The following is a 16,813-nucleotide window of genomic DNA, read 5'->3' on the forward strand; positions in this document are numbered from 1 at the left end:
CAGGTTTTAACTTCTGGATTTGCTTTTTTTTTTCTCAATTGTCTTAATTTCAAAAAAAATCTGTGCTTACAGTAGAAACTAAAAAACTAATCCCCTGAAAGAATCTCACTCCCATGAAGTAACCATTGTGAAGATATTCATAACATTAATTGGGCATATTTCCATCTTTTTATAATCTCCAGAACTATTTCTCACCATAGGAATTATATATTCCTTGAAAGCTAGAAAAGACTCACTGGCAAAACAATCTGGCCCCAGAACCAAGTTTTTGAGAAAATTACTCGAACTTTTCTTCCATAGTTTTCTGGGTTGCCCAGATTTTCTTCTTCTTAAAGTAGTTTGGGCATTTAATTCATTTCAGAGAGATTTCAAATAAATTGGCTTATGGTTACTAAATAGAACTCTCTTATAATTCTAAAAATCTCTTTTCTGCTTTTATGTCCTGTTTATTCTTCCTTACTTTGGTTTTCTATCTTTTCCTTGATAAAATCAGTCAGATATTTACTTTGTTTTTTAACCTTAAGAAGTAGCTCTTAGATTTTTTTTAATTCTACAGTTTGTTTTTCAGTTCATCTGTTTCTGCTTTTATCTTATTTATATCCTCCCTTTCTCCCAGGCACTAATTTTGTTGGTTTTATTTGTTGTTTTACTAAAATCTGAGGTTGAGTACATTTCTTTTTCAAAAATCAATTTTCTAAGGTCAATATCAGTCTTTGCCTAAGTCTGTATTTAGTTTGCTATATAATCAGTTATTGTATACTTGATCTCCTGGTTGATTCAATATGATTTAAGAACATTTTCTGTTTGATTTTTCCAAGTGGTTGGAGTAGCACATTTTAAACTTCTGTTATAGTGAGAGATTGGACATGTCTAGTTTTAGCTTTTCTGGAGTTTACTGACGTTTTCCTCCTGGCTTAACCTAATTTTTTTTTTTTTAATGTTGCACAGTCAACTGGAAAAGTATACTTAATCCGAAATTTAAATGGAAGCTTTATAAGTAACTAAATAAACCACGTTACAAGCAATACAGGTCTTACACTATACTTCAGGCTTTCAATTTTTACTAGCAGGAAACGCATCCATATATGAAGAGTAAGGTCAGACGTTCTCAATCTTACACCTAACCTAATTTTAGTTTACACTGCTAGACCTGTCATAGGCAGAGTGTTTTTTAATAATATAAGGAATTTCTAATTCTAAGCAATGTCCAAAAATTCTCGAAAATATTAATAGCTATTTAAATTCATTTCCATGTTCATTTTTAATTGAAATAGGAGGTTAAAGTGATAAAAATACTTGAAAGTCACTCCATATCAAACACCATTTCAAAACCAATAAGGCATCCCTCCTTAAAACAGTAAAATGTGATTTGACTAGCATGATAGAGCTATGACTTTTCTTGTATGAGACACTACACTCCAACTAATAATTAGTGACTACAATAACTTTTCAGGAGCCCTATCATATCATAAAATTATACTGAACTAGCAAAATCCCTAAATCCCTGGTTTTCCCAAATCCACGCTTTTGCAGCTTGTTTAAACTAGAATTCGCTTTCCTTTTCAATTCTGATTAAAAATCAGTTTCTGAACTCAAGCTTTTGGTTTCACTCCAAGATGAAGAGATGGAGGAATCCTGGCTCTCCTGTGAGTTAATTTCAAAGTACACCTTATTAAGATTCATTTTCCTCCTACAAAAAAAATTTTTTTTGGTGTTTTATTTTGCTACGCAGAGTTTTTTATTTGCATACGTATATATGTAATAACAGTTTACACTTCACAGGGTTACTGGGATAGTATCTGAAAATATATATTTAAGTATCTATCACATTGCCTGCTGCATAGTAAACACTAAATATTAGCTATTATTATTATTATTATTGCATTTTTGTTTTCTCCTATCAGCTTTCTTTTCTCTTAAATTCACTGATCCCATACTCTGTAACTGACCACTTTAGCTATGCCTCCTCATTTAAGATCATCTTCAGAACAATAAATGGTTCAAGGCCTTTACCAACTAACTGATGACAGATGTTAAACTGAGCACCTCTGAACTGTGCTTAATCTTGCATATCACCTTTTGGTTTCCATAGCATCCAGGTGTAGTTTGGAGAGTATTTCATCTTTCCACTCAAAGCTTTCAGGATCGGATAGAAGAGTGAGTTTCCACCACACACATTTATTTTATTCTTCAAAAAATATGTTTTATTTCTTACCAATAAACTAGTCCATAAAAGCAAAACAGTCAAGTAACTGGTTATTCAATTTCAATAGCTGTGCCATTCAATAATTATATTGAATAATTATATTCTGTCATTTAGAAAATGGAAGAAATTCTTGTGCCTCTACAACCTTCAGTTTCCAAATAGTTTCATATAATTTCCAAAAATACCATTAAAGATATGTTAAAAGGTTGTTTCAGTTTATTGCTATACAAAATAACAAGCACATGGGATGGAGGGAGCAAGGCAGTGAAGGACAGAAAAATAGCACAGCTTTCAACTAGCTACACCGAGTTTTCAGATGGTCACCTTCCACAAACTTCAGGAAAAGGTTATCTGTAATTATGAACAATCTCTTTCTCTTGAGGGTGAAACCAAAAATTGTCCTCCTTACTGAGGCGTATATGCCTCCTTTCATGAAGCTTAGCTATCTTACAACATCATAATGTATTTTGCTGCTGGCCAAAGAGAAATGTAAATATCCCATGGAGTTGGCACAAGTTACATTTTCCCCTAAATTGTTCCTACCTCACTCCCTAGTAGAGAAGTATTATTTTGGCATCCAACTCTCTCGGTAATCTTTCTCAAACTGAGAGACTATTATAAGCAAGTGCCTTACAGAGAACACAAAGATACTCATTAAACCACCACAGCACATTATCATCAGTTTTTCCCCCACGTCCCAGGCCTCGGGCTTCTTAAAGTAACTACGCCATATTCGCCTCTCCCCATTTAAAAAATTAATTAAAGAAATAAGAACAATTTTTAAAACAAAACTGTGAAGTAGCTTTCTCTTAAACCAAAAGGTATATTTACTAGATATATGTTATGTGCTGGACAGTGTGCTAAGTGCTTCCCCTGATTTTATCTCAGGAACCCATGTAAAGTCAAATGAGAAGTAATTGTATGACAGGTGTGGGGGTGTCGGGGGAAGAAGATCAAAGAGTCACAGAGAAATTCAGCAAATAGGACCAATGGAATCAACAAGTAACTCAAAGTCAAACGGACCAGGAATAGGCTGCTTGCAGATCGGGAGATAAATCTAATTTTGAAAAAAAAAACTAGAAGCTGTTACTATACACTTTATTCTACTTTTTTTAATTGAAGTATAATTGATGTACAATGTTGTGTTAGTTTCAGGGGTACAGCAAAGTGATTCAGAGATATATATATATATATATAAAATATGTATTCTGAATATAAAATACATATATTTTATATACAATAGTGTGTATCTGTTAATCCCAAACTCCTAATTTATCCCCCACCCCACTTTTCCCCTTTGGTAACCGTAAGATTGTTTTCTATGTCTGTGAGTCTATTTCTGTTTTGTAAATAAGTTCATTTGTATCGTTTTTTTTTTAGATTCCACATATAAGTGATATCATATTTGTCTTTGTCTGACTTACTTCACTTAGTGTGATAATCTCTAGATGCATCCCTGTTGCTGCAAATGGCATTATTTCATTCTTTTTTTATGGCTGAGTGGTAGTCCAATGTATATATGTACCACACCTTCTTTATCCATTCCTCTCTAGGTAGAAATGTAGGTTGCTTCCATGTCTTGGCAACTTTAAATAGCGATACACTTTATTCTTTGGCTTCTAGCTTCATACTAAGTCAATTCTTAGTTTCTTGGTGAGTACCTTGTATTTATAAAGGAGTAAATTTGACTGGACTCTGGATTCACTAAATATTAAGACAACTTCCAAAATCAAAATTACAAATGAAAACTGGTATTTAAAAGTTTAAATTCTAGCCAGTACACTAAAACAAACAAAAGAAATAAAGGGTACAAGGATTAGAGTGAAGGGGTTAAAAATAAAGCTTATAAGGAGATATAAAAACCACAGAAGCGGGCTTCCCTGGTGGCTCAGTGGTTGAGAGTCCGCCTGCCGATGCAGGGGACACGGGTTCGTGCCCTGGTCCGGGAAGACCCCACGTGCCGCAGAGCGGCTGGGCCCGTGAGCCATGGCCGCTGGGCCTGCGTGTCCGGAGCCTGTGCTCCACAACGGGAGAGGCCACAGCAGTGAGAGGCCCGCTTACCGCAAAAACAAACAAACAAACAGAGAAGCACAGACTCTAGGGCTAGAATGCCTGGATTCAAATCCCAGCTCTGCCACATACCAGCTACACAACGTTGGGCAAGTTAATGTCTATGTCACTGGAGCTCTTCCTTACAAGGACCTAATGGGTTAATACGCATAGGTGCTTAAAATAGAGCCTGGTAAACAGTAAGCACTATATAGTAAAACTGTCATTTGTGTACAATATGGTTTTGTATATATATATCCCAAAAGACTCAAGAAATTATTAGAAATAAAAATTCGGCAGGTTGCTAAATACACATAGTTCAATTGTATTCTTACAAGCCAAGAAAGAGAAAATGTAAATTTCTGGACCTTTTTCTTATGGAAATTTTCAAAAAAGCTTAGAGAATAATATCAAGAATTACACCACCACCACCCCGCCCTCCAACACCACAAGTGCCTAGCTTAAACAAAGATCAACTCATGGCCAAGCTTGATTCATCCCCAGCCACAGCCTGCCCTCTATTCCTGATAATAAAGCAGATCCCAGACAAATCCTTGCATCCATCAACATTTCACTATGAATCTCTAAAAGATGACTCTTCTTCAATATAACTACATGCTGTTATCTATCACACCTAAAAATTAACAATAATTTCTTAATATAAAATATCCAGTGTTCAAATTTCCCTGATTATTTTATAAATATTTATTTATTAAAATCTGGACCCAAATAAAGTCCAAACATTGCTATTAATTTCAGTTTTCTTCCTTCTTTTCTCTTGTTTTGTTCCTCACAATTTATTTGTTTAAAAAAAACCAAGTTGTGTGTCCCAAAGACTTCCCCATAGTCTAGATTCTGCTGACTGCATCTCCATGGTATCATTTCCCTTGTTTCCCTGTCTTCTATGTTTCCTGTAAATTGGTAATTGGAGCTACAGGCTTGATCAGATTTAGATTCAAATTCAATTTTTTTGGCAACGATACTTCACAGAAAGGATCGTGAACTTTCATTAAGAGAAACCTAATGTCCGACTGTCCCTCCTCCTGTGATGTTAGCAGCCACTGATGATCTTTGCTTACGTCCTGGAATTCATTATGAAATGGTAATGTTCTATTTATCACCCCTTAACTGTAAATAGAATACTACTAACTAGAATACACCTGAGAAAAGAAACTTCCTCTCCTCAACTACTGGTCACATTCAGGTATAGTTGGTTTCTTAGCATACTCCAAAGAAAATGAATGAGTTCTTTAAAGTATCATCATGAACTCATCAGTTTAAACATATTGGATGTGACTGATTATATATTGTAGTTATACTTACTAATGCTCAAATTGTCTCATCTTTGGCCAGACAGAGCCCATTCAATTAAGCACCTTCGTTGTTTTGCCACCCCCTATGATAGCTTCCTTGCAAGATGTTCAAGGCCCCAGCTCTGGAACCAGCTTTAACCATAAGCTGCTTTCCATTTCAACTAGCTCCTTTCTTATTCTTTATTTCTACTAAACTAAAAATGCCTAATTCTTAATTATAAATCAACTGTGTTATATTGAATACATTCTGGATATTATGATTGAACATGGACCCAGAAATTATAGAAATATTTCCTTCTCAAGTCTACTTTCAGCATTCCATTCAGTGTCCAAAAAAGAGCATATCCCACTCAAAACTGGATGTTAAATGCTTCAATTTGAGAGACTGGAGCAACAAGATTCCTAATATATTCTCTGCCGGCATTTTGGCTCTGGAAAGTATTTCTTCATGTTCTATTTCAAAATTTAGATGTGGTTTTTAAACATGTACAATAAAAATTCACTGGTTGTTTTTTCTTTGATAACCCAATAAAATCATCAAGTGTGGGGAAATGGTCAAACTCTTAGATAAGAATTATTTTGCATCATAATTCAGACTTTTATAAAATTCTTATACCTCATCCTTAACATTGAAACTCATGATACTGTGAATATGAAGTTATAAGTTCTGACTATTTGAAAAAGTAGATGTAAGTTTATGCCTCCTTGAAATCATAGAAATGGCATTATCAGTGGTAAAGAAACATTCTTCTTATTTTACTAAAAAGCAAATTAACAAACATGTAAAGCCCTGTCACCCTACACAGCTAGCATACATCGCTGTGGAAAAGCAGGATCCTATATTTGCTGACCATTTCTTCCCAAAATCCTAAAAAGACACGGTGTTAGTGGCCAAAAATTGCTTACATCCACAATTTTTACTGGTTTTTTTCAACATTAAATCACAACCAGAAATCACATTACTAAATGCCAAACTTTTTCCTCTGGAAAAAAGCAGGATATAAATTTATATCTTGGTGCAATTTCTTTTATTCACAGACCAAGTGTACCCTCTCCTACAGCTAAAGTTGTTGGGTTTTGATCAGAGGAGCCAATGCAACTTTTCCAGACAACAATGGCTTTAAAAAACTAACCAACCACCACCACCAACAACAACAACAATAAAACAAAATATCAACAAAAAAACTCTTCTGTTAGTGTGGATTTCTCAGTGATTAAACAGTAACACATCTCTATGAAGTGCTGGTATGTCCTCAGCACATCAGTGCTTTCATCCAACTGAAAAACAAAAAAATTCTGCTAGCATGCACATGACAGTAATTGCTTTTCCAGATGGTATGCCTTTGATAAGGGATTTTTGCCAAAAGCTCATTTTACTTTCTCTCCAAGCATAATATTTGTCGTTAAGTTTGAAACTGGTTTGACAAGCTGCTCAGTAGTAGTGTGAGTTGACCTGTTTTTTGCTAGAAGAAGGATAACTGTGAATGATACTTCAGTAGTGTGGTCTTCTCTATCTTTAGCAATAATGTGCATTAATCTAACACTGAAAAGCATCATTTTATATAATTTTATACACTTTTTTCATTTTTCATCAAAAGTCTAAAAAGTAACTATTAAAGAAAAGGAAACTAAGACAAATATTAATTCAATTCCTCAGGGTAGCATGAAAGTAGAAGAGCCAAAGCTTGTGCTCTTTCCATCACACCATAGAGAAAATCATGGTGGCAAGGGAATACCTATTCCCTCAATTATACCTTGTTGAAATGTTTTCAAATGTTTTTGTGAGTCCAAACAAAATATTTTTAAAAGGTACTGTTTTAACTTAATGTAAACTATAATCCAAGACATCACCTTACAAATGTTCTAGGGCCGTAACTCGTACTAATTTTGTTTTGTTTTAATCCCCCTTCCCAAAAAAACAAAATCCCACTATCTCAAAATCTTAAAATCCTCTCAAAAAAATTTTAAGAAAATATTGTCAAAAAAAAAAAAAGAGGGCTTCCCTGGTGGCGCAGTGGTTGAGAGTCCGCCTGCCGATGCAGGGGACGCGGGTTCGTGCCCCGGTCCGGGAAGATCCCACGTGCCGCGAAGCGGCTGGGCCCGTGAGCCATGGCCGCCGAGGCTGCGTGTCTGGAGCCTGTGCTCCACAATGGGAGAGGCCACAACAGTGAGAGGCCCGCGTACAGCAAAAAAAAAAAAAGAAGGAAAGAAAATATTGTCAAAATGTATTATATAAAACTTCTGAGCACAAGTTTGTGAAATTTTTACTTCATTTTTGAAAGGGAAAATGACAAATATTAGTTTGCAAATGCGCGGGGCAATATAAGAAATTGATGAATAGAAATCCCTAATTTAAGGATTTAAGCAACCTAATTTGGTTATATGGCACTTTCACAAGTAGAACCATAGATGGGTGACAACCACAACCAATTAGTCACCAAATTCAATTGATCAGAATTTCCTACTCTCTTTTTGTTGACATCTGAATACAGAACTTAACTATATTACTTAGAAAGGAATACTGAACTATGATTTTTATGTGCTCATTTCATAATTGCTTTTTTTTCTTTTTAATTATTTTATTTTTGGCTGCATTGGGTCTTCATTGCTGCGCATGAGCTTTCTCTAGTTGCGGCAAGCGGGGGCTACTCTTTGTGGTGCGTGGGCTTCTCATTGCAGTGGCTCCTCTTGTTGCGGAGCACGGGCTCTAGGTGCGCAGACTTCAGTAGTTGTGGTGCAAGGGCTTAGCTGCTCTGCGGCATGTGGGATCTTCCTGCACCAGGGCTCAAACCCGTGTCCCCTGCATTGGCAGACAGATTCTTAACCACTGTGCTACCAGGGAAGTCCTCAAAATTGCTTTTAAATGGTTTTCAGATGAGAGTATTTAGCCTCCCTAGACCCAGAGTAAACATTCTGAGTGAAAGATGTCTTCAACTTCATTCATAATGAAGTTATAGAATAATTTATATCCTTCCACATATTTAGACTTATTCTTCGCAAAGCCTGAACATTCAACTAATGTTGTTAAATGAAAGTAAGAAGGAAAGATAGCTTTAAAAAATAAGGGAGGGGCTTCCCTAGTGGTCTAGTGGCTAAGAATCCGTCTTGCACTGCAGGGGATGCCAGGGAACTAAGATCCCACATGCCATGGGGCAACTAAGCCTGCATGCCACAACTAGAGAGCCGTGTGCCGCAACTACAGAGCCCACGAGCTCTGGAGCCCACGCACCACAACTAAGAGCCTGCACGCTGCAACAAAAGATCCCGCGTGCCGCAACTAAGACCTGACACAGCCAAAAAATAAAGTACATCCAAATTTTTTAAAAAGGAAAATGATTCTGGTAATAAGTCAAATTATATATTTAATATCATTACCATTTGATTCAAACTGACACCAAAAAATTTTTGAAAAGTACAATATACCTGCTAGCTGCCAGAGAAGTCTTAAAACTTCTCATCAAAACAACCTCTTTTTCATCTGCTATTTGACTCGAGGTAACTTTTCTTTGGCAAAAACTGCTCAATTATACCACCGCCTTCTAGAAAGTAATCCATTTATTTTAACTGAAGCAGTCTTAGGTTTTTCAATATGGATTCTTATATTTTAGAATTTACTGTTTTACATATTCTTCTTCCGAAACAGAATAAAATGAAATTTAAAATCCAAGTAATAAGTGATACATTTTTCTCAGATTTTCATCTTCTCTATAATCTAGCAAAATTAATTTACAAACCTCTATAATGTATACAGAGAACCAACCAACTCTGACTGTCCCTAAAAATAATTATCTTTCCATACTTTCTGCCTATTTGGAAAAATACAATTAACACGAAATTATTTTGTTTTTAAATAAACAACAAACTAACTGTACCCTCTTTGAAATTTATATGTATTTTAGAAAAATAGAGACCACTATGTTTTCTGTTGATACTATGTTTCCTTTGATTGTTTTCAATTGTCTTATGTAGTCTTTAAAGTGGACAGCCACCCAATGATTTGGAAGTATCATTTGACTCTTTAATTACACGTCTGGTTTTTCTGATCTAAGTGAAACTAACCCGTCAGATCCCCAAGGTCGTATAGAAACAGTCTACAGGGAGTATAAGTGACATTTCTTGGTGAATAGAAAACTCTTAACAGTAAGTTTAGGAAAACAGGAAAGAGAGGTTTCCAGATCAAACTAAAGGACAATCACTAAGATCTCTTGTATCATGTAAGCACAGTTGGTTAGAGTGCTGAATTCAATTGCTCATCTCAGAGGGTCATGACATAAATAAAATAATTATTAAATTGACATTTATTTATTCCAGTTCTTCTATACTGTTAATCTGCACTCAGTGTATTTCTTTATTTTTAATGAACATTTTGATATATTTTCTTACATTTGTGTTTCTTCTTTTTTTTTAATAAATTTATTTACTTTATTTAGTTTTGGCTGCTTTGGTTCTTGCTGTGCACAGCTTTCTCTAGTTGTGGCGCGCGGGCTTCTCATTGCAGTGGCTTCTCTTGTTGCGGAGCATGGGCTCTAGGCACGTGGGCTTCAGTAGCTGTGGCACGCGGGCTCATAGCTGTGGCTGGTGGGCTCTAAAATGCAGGCTCAGTAGTTGTGGCTCACGGGCTTAGTTGCTCTGCGGCATGTGGGATCTTCCTGGACCAGGGCTCGAACCCATGTCCCCTGCACTGGCAGGTGGATTCTTAACCACTGTACCACCAGGGAAGTCCATTCTATTTCTTATAATTGACATGCTTTCCTAATTATAAGGATGACCTCCCTTTAAAATCTGAATCTCTTCTCAGATTTGGAGGAACGTGTGTGTCGGGGGCGGGGGGTGGCCTCTTCCCCAAAAGCTAACCATTCTAACATAAAAACTTTTAAACTTATGAAATCTATATAGATAGAAATCAGCATTATAAAATGACTGCCAAGGAGTCAAATTAAAGTAAAACTGTACCTCGAATACCTTAGAATAAGTAGAAGTTCTAAATGTCGGTGTCTTCATTTGGAAGCAAAAATTCTTACTGCCTGATCTTGCCTGATGGTCCTTGATTTTTATCATCAGAGTCGGTTCCAGTTACATCTCATTAGATCTAAAGTAGGAGAAAAGAGACATTTGTTCTACTGAAAACATTAGATTTTAGATACTGTGACACATCATTGTTTCCCTATAAGCATACAAAGATTCTTATAACAGATGCTTTCGTTGTTCAAGAAATTCTAATTCCCATTCTTGTCCCTACCACAGATTTTAAAAACTGAAATTAAAGAATAAAGGTTAAGTAAGTAAACAAATATAAAGTTGATAAGCAGTAATTAGTTACTAGCTTTAAAAAGGTTCTGATCCCCAAAGGAGGTATGCAGTAAATTGGGCTTTGCATTGGTAATTCAAGAGGCAAGAGACCTAAGCTACTGACTCACTCATCAGAGTTGCTGAAGTCACCCCAGCAGCAGTGGCCTCAGTACCCAGTTTCAGGTAAAATGGAACAGCAGGAGGAAACAGGATTTCCAGCAGAAGATACCTCTGTGATAAAGAAGCACCCAATATGATGGCTATCATTCATTCCTGGGTCCTTGGCAGTAGGACGTGACAAATTGTGGACTTTCCTAAATTAATGGTAGTACTGTATCTTCCCATTCTACCTCAAAGCTAACTCCAAACAGTGGGACTGTGCAGACATCAGAGAATGCTTAAGAAATGTGAGCCCCACTGGCTTTCGTTATTTAAAGCCTAACTGCTTTAGGTTATACCACCCAGAGTTAAGTTTTCCACTAATATTCCCTTTAGATTACAAAGACACAGTGGATCAGGCTCCAGAGACGATCATTACACCACAGGTCAATTCAGGAATCTTGCTAGTTACTTCTACCTGTGGCTCCCATCCCTGTCACCCTTGGGCTTTATTCAAAACATAAACCATTGTGACTACCTTTTCTCTTGTCTTCATGCCCACAGTGTTCTCTTTGCTGTCTCAGTCACTGCATGTGTTCCCCAACTGCCGCCCTTCCTTCCAACCTTTTCCACAGGGACCTCTGGAAACCCCTTTTACATAGTAAAACAAAAGACCTCTACATCCTCAACCTTATCACTGAACACTACTTTCAACCACTGGGCTAAATCTGGCTCTTGAAAAGAACCCTCTAGAGTGAAGACTAAGGCCATAGGAATCAACCTTGTCCACAGTAACATTTCCAGACCCTACCTCACAAGCAGTCCCACCCTTTCCCTCATGGTCATGCCATCTGGCTGTCCTACCCTCTTCTTGACTTTGTCGTTCAATATTCCACTCTATCTTTTCTAACCGGGGTCCAGTCTCAATCCCTTAGATGCACTCTACCTACACTCATCTTTCCAGTTCTGTGTTATCACCAATCTCAAAATCTTGGTTGTCACCCAAGCTATCAGTCCACCAAGTACGTTATTTTCTTTCTTCCACTTCTCCACTCTCAAATTCCTAATCCTGGGTCAATTCAATCACCTGCTAGAGAAAAAACACACAACCACGTGGACTGATCCTGCTATAATATTAAGGTCTTCAAATTTAGTTAGACACTGAACGCTATCTATGTCATTAATCAGATCCTTCTCCCGTAACGCACACTGCCTTTGTTCCCAAGTGTGCAACTCTCCCTCTTCCAGCCCCACCTGGGGTAGAATGGGAAAGGAGTTTTATGTTTTCCTTAACCACTTATATTGTAAAAATACTATGTCTTTCATCTACTTTTAACATTTTCTCAGTCTATCGCTGGCTTTCAATACAAAAGTTTTTCTTTTCACGTGGCCAGATTTATCCATCAGTGCATTTTTCACTTCTTTTATTATTTCTTTGCTTAGGAATTTCTTGATAACAGATAAATACTCTGATTTTCACTTTTCTGTGGGCTAAATTATTTGAATACTTCATTCCAAATGATGTATGGAAAGAGATTTAACTCTGAACTGACCTGTATTCCAAATTGCCAGTTTTCCTAACAACATTAAGTAATTAAGTAAACCACCCCTTGATTTATAAATTTCTTCTTATACATTTCATTTGTCTACAACAAGGTTGAGTTCTGGGCTATAACCTATTTACGTAATGTAATTATTGTTTCTTTATATGTTTTAACTTGTAATAAGAATATTCTTTGGTATTCTCATCTCCTGTTCTTCCTGACAATAGTTAGATACATTTTATCAGTTTCCAAGGATATGCCCAGTAGTTTCATGAGTAAGAAATTGTTCCCCAGTCCACTCTCAGCACTCTGTGTTTCTGTTATAGTTGCTGCCTAAACACAATGCTCCTTTCTGCTTTGAGGGATCACCCACATTGGGTCTAGACCCCAAACCTTTCTAATCATGCTAGAAAACCAGCCTTTCTATATACTTATTCATCTAGAGCCAGATTCATAAAACCTTGATCTTTGCAATTCTCCATGCTTTGTATTTACCTTTTCATCTGTAAAATCTGATTTATGTAAAATAAAGGTATCTCACACACAATTTTTATTTCATAGGCCAACATATTTTATCAGCTCTAAAGTATTTTTCAAATCTTCCTGTTATCTTTTAAGATTCACATAATGTTTATTAACTTTAACTTTTCTTAATATATAGTACATTCACATGAATCAAAAATCAAAATGATGTAAAAAGGAACATAACATGTTTGAGAAGTCTCATTTGTATATCATCCACTTGCAGCTCACATTGTCCTTGCTTACTACAGGTCACCACTTTTATTAGTTTCTTGTATGTATATCCTTCTAGTAATTCTTTATGCAAATACACTTAACTGCAAATATAATCTTATTCTTCCTGCCTTCTTACACAAAATATTCAGTTTTGCACCTTATTTTTTTTCACTCATTATATCCTGCAGATTTACCATGTTAGGATATGTTTTATCACTGTTTTTTAAAACTCCATGATATTTCATTGTGTGAATATATACTAGCTTGTGTAACCAAGCCCACAGTTCTAAGAAATTAGATTCTACAAATTTAAGTCTTATTTCTGAAAATAATTTAGTTCAAGAGCAATAACTGTACACAGGAAACTATGTGGTATGATTTCACAAATTTTTATTATATTAATAAATGTAAGTTCTCTTGTATATTTCTTTATCTCAAGTTTACTTTATGATCCTACCTAAAATCTATCAACCATAACAGCCATAAACTTTGAAGGTAGAAGGACAGTTCTCAGGTTGAGAGGTCTCGAATTCTGAAAGCTGCTCAACCTTAATGAAGGTTTCAACGGGTCTGCAAAAATGAAACACAGCTGTACAAGAAGCAAAGCAGTTGTACAATTCAAGAAATGTTCTATTCTACTTAGTGGGATCAGGAAAAGCTTCATGGAGGAAGTAGTCCCTTGGGTTCAATCCTAAATGACAAAGTGCTCAAGAGGCAAATGAAGGCAAGAGAAAACATTCAAGAGGGATCCGAATAAGCAGCAGTTTGAAATAGCAAACCCTGTCAAGAACTCTAAGTAGTTCCACTTCCACCTAGAATGCAGAAAGCCACAAAAGAATGTTTTCCCACCCTAGTGAGAAAAAGCCAGATTTATAAAATCAAAACTTCTCTTGAATCTAGTAAAGAATTGAAGTCAGAAGGCAACCAAGTAATTTAAATACCAAAGAGGGACAAATTCCTCCAGGGAGAGGCTGTACACACAAACTGTTTTACCTTTGGCAGGTCATCAGAAGAAGTGGCCTCCATACACGTATGTAAGAAAAAAAATCAGTTAAGGTTTTAACAAATTCTTTAAGACCAAGTATGAACTACTATGTCAGTTAGGAATGGTTGAGAACCCCAGACACAAGGAGAGTTTACACTCAGTTGCAAGTTCTTCTACATGCCTCAACCAGATTCTCACAAGAAAGGTTAGAGGTAGGACAGGAAACCAGAGAAAGCCCTTCATCACTGAAGCAAGTGTGTACAAGGTGATGAGTACAGGCCTGAAGCTCTGCCTGCTTCCCCAACCCGTCCCCAACACAGAGCAAAAGCCTAGAGCCACTGGGGGAAGGACAGAAAACCCTCTCACCCCAGGGTCCAGGCAAAAGTCCACTGCTTCAGAGGAGAACAGAAGCAAAATGCCTCTCCCAGATGGGGAGAAAACACTCCTAAGCTCCCAGACACAGGCAAAGAAAGACACATTGATGCTATGAGAAAGTAGAGGCAAAAAAACCCCCTCTGCCACTGTAGGGAAGGGGGAGAGGAAAAAGTCTTGGGCAAAGGATCCTGCACCAATACCAACAGAGATGTACTACTACAAGGGAGGGAAAGGATATTTCTGCCCAAGACCAACCACAAATGTATGAGTGTTTGACCACCACAGGGAAGAGAAAGCAGGAAAGCTAAGGAAGTCCTACCACTGATACCCAGGAATGTAGGGCCTGACCAGGATTGAGTCTGCACCAGAACAAAACAGAACTTTGCCCTGTCCCACAAGCATAGCACTGGGTAACAAGCAACAATAATCTATCACTGGGAGAAAAACAGTAACATGAAATCCCTCTGCAAACAGATGTGCAAAGACTGTTGAAAGATGAGGGTGATACAGGATCACAGAAGAATGCCACACTCTAAACACAAGGCAACAGCAGCCAAATGGAGAAATGTGAAGCCTGTGGTACACTGAAGGTAATGATGGCCACAAAATCCAAACCCACCTCACTTCAAGATTAGATCGACTCAACCTCTGACAAACACAGCCTGAGAGAAGAGGATCACTTCAGTCTCTCCTATTCTTCTGTACATGATGATGAGCATTAAATCACAAACTATGAAGCATCCACAAAAGCAAGAAGAAATAACCCTTTGTCAAGAGATAAAGTAATCAACAGAATCAGGACTGATTCATTAACTGAAATTATCAAACATTCTAAAATAACTGTTAGATGATCTAGTAGACAAGATGGATAACATGCATAAAAAGATGGAAATTTTCAGCAGTGACATGGAAACTTTAAACAAGTAAGATAGAAAAGCTAGAAACAACAAAAGAAATTTTGTTTACATTAGAGAAGAAAAATTTCTTTGGCAGCCTCAACAGCAGCCTGGACACAGATTAGGAAAGACTCAGTGGACTTAAAGACAGGACAATAGAAATAATACAAAATGAAACCACAGTTTTAAAAAAATGAAGGAAAAATACAGTTCAGGGCATCCAAGAGCTGTGGAACTATATCAAAATGTATAACAACCATTTAATTGGAGCCCCAGGAGAAGAAAACAAAAATAATAAGATACAAGAAATACATAAAAAGATAATGGCCAAGAATTTTCCCAAATGAATCTAAGACAACAAACTAGAGAGCAAAAAATCCCAGAGAACCCCAATCATGATAAATACCAAAACACGCACACACAAACAAACATACACGGGTATATCATACTCAAACTGTAGAAAAACAAAGATAAAAATCTCTAAGACAGAGAAAAAGAAAGACTAGATACAAATAACAAAGATTAAAATTTCCTTACCTTCAGAAAATTATACAAGCCAAAGACAATATTGAATATAATACCTTTCAGGCACTGAAAGAAAAAAGAGCTGAACATAGAATTCTATAACCAGCAAAAATAGTTTTGAAAACTGAAGGAAGAAAGAAGGAATTTTTTGACAAATAAAATGAGAGAATTCACTGCCTGCAGACACCAGAAATGTTAAAAGAAGTTCTTTAGGCAGCAGTGAAAATTCCCAGGTGAAAATTTGGATCTACAAAAAAGAAATGAAGAGCATTAGAAAGAGAAGGTAAAAATAAAAGACTATTTTTTCATATTTTATTGATTTTAGAAGGTTAAACACGAACTAAAGCAAAAAATGATAATGTGTTAATAACATACATAGAAATAAAATTTATGACAACATAGTATAAAGATGGAAGATAGTTGTTGAACTATGCTGTATATAAGGTATTACATGACACATGAAGTAGTATAATATTATTTAAAGAAAAAATGTGATTTTAAAAAATGTGAAAAAAACTATTATAAGTTAAAGATATATCTTTTAAACCATAGAGTAGGGGCTTCCCTGGTGGCGCAGTGGTTAAGAATCCGCCTGCCAATGCAGGAGACACAGGTTTGAGCTCTGGTCCGGGAAGATCCCACATGCCGCGGAACAACTAAGCCCGTGTGCCACAACTACTGAGCCTGCACTCTAGAGCCTGCGAGCCATGACTACTGAGCCCGTGTGACACAACTACTGAAGCCCGCGTGCCTAGAGTCCATGCTCCCAACAAGAGAAGCCACCACAATGAGAA

At 36.5% G+C, this 16,813-nt stretch overlaps 1 protein-coding gene across 6 annotated transcripts in view; it reads right to left on the reverse strand.

Moving 5' to 3' along the window:
- The window catches only part of NCOA1 (nuclear receptor coactivator 1), a 366,502-nt gene that overhangs the window by 187,100 nt on the left and 162,589 nt on the right, over nucleotides 1–16,813 (reverse strand). For 5 of the 6 annotated variants that reach the window (XM_027113708.1, XM_027113710.1, XM_027113709.1 and 2 more), the window contains one exon: nucleotides 10,531–10,657. The gene's annotated coding sequence lies outside the window, so the exon portion shown is untranslated. Of the gene's footprint in view, nucleotides 1–10,521; nucleotides 10,658–16,813 lie in introns of those variants that run through there. The other variant, XM_027113706.1, reaches the window with a different exon arrangement.

The sequence above is a fragment of the Aethalodelphis obliquidens genome, unplaced genomic scaffold, assembly GCF_003676395.1.
Source record: "Aethalodelphis obliquidens isolate GAN/ISIS:26980383/991018 unplaced genomic scaffold, ASM367639v1 scaffold12, whole genome shotgun sequence".
NCBI lineage: Eukaryota > Metazoa > Chordata > Mammalia > Artiodactyla > Delphinidae > Aethalodelphis > Aethalodelphis obliquidens.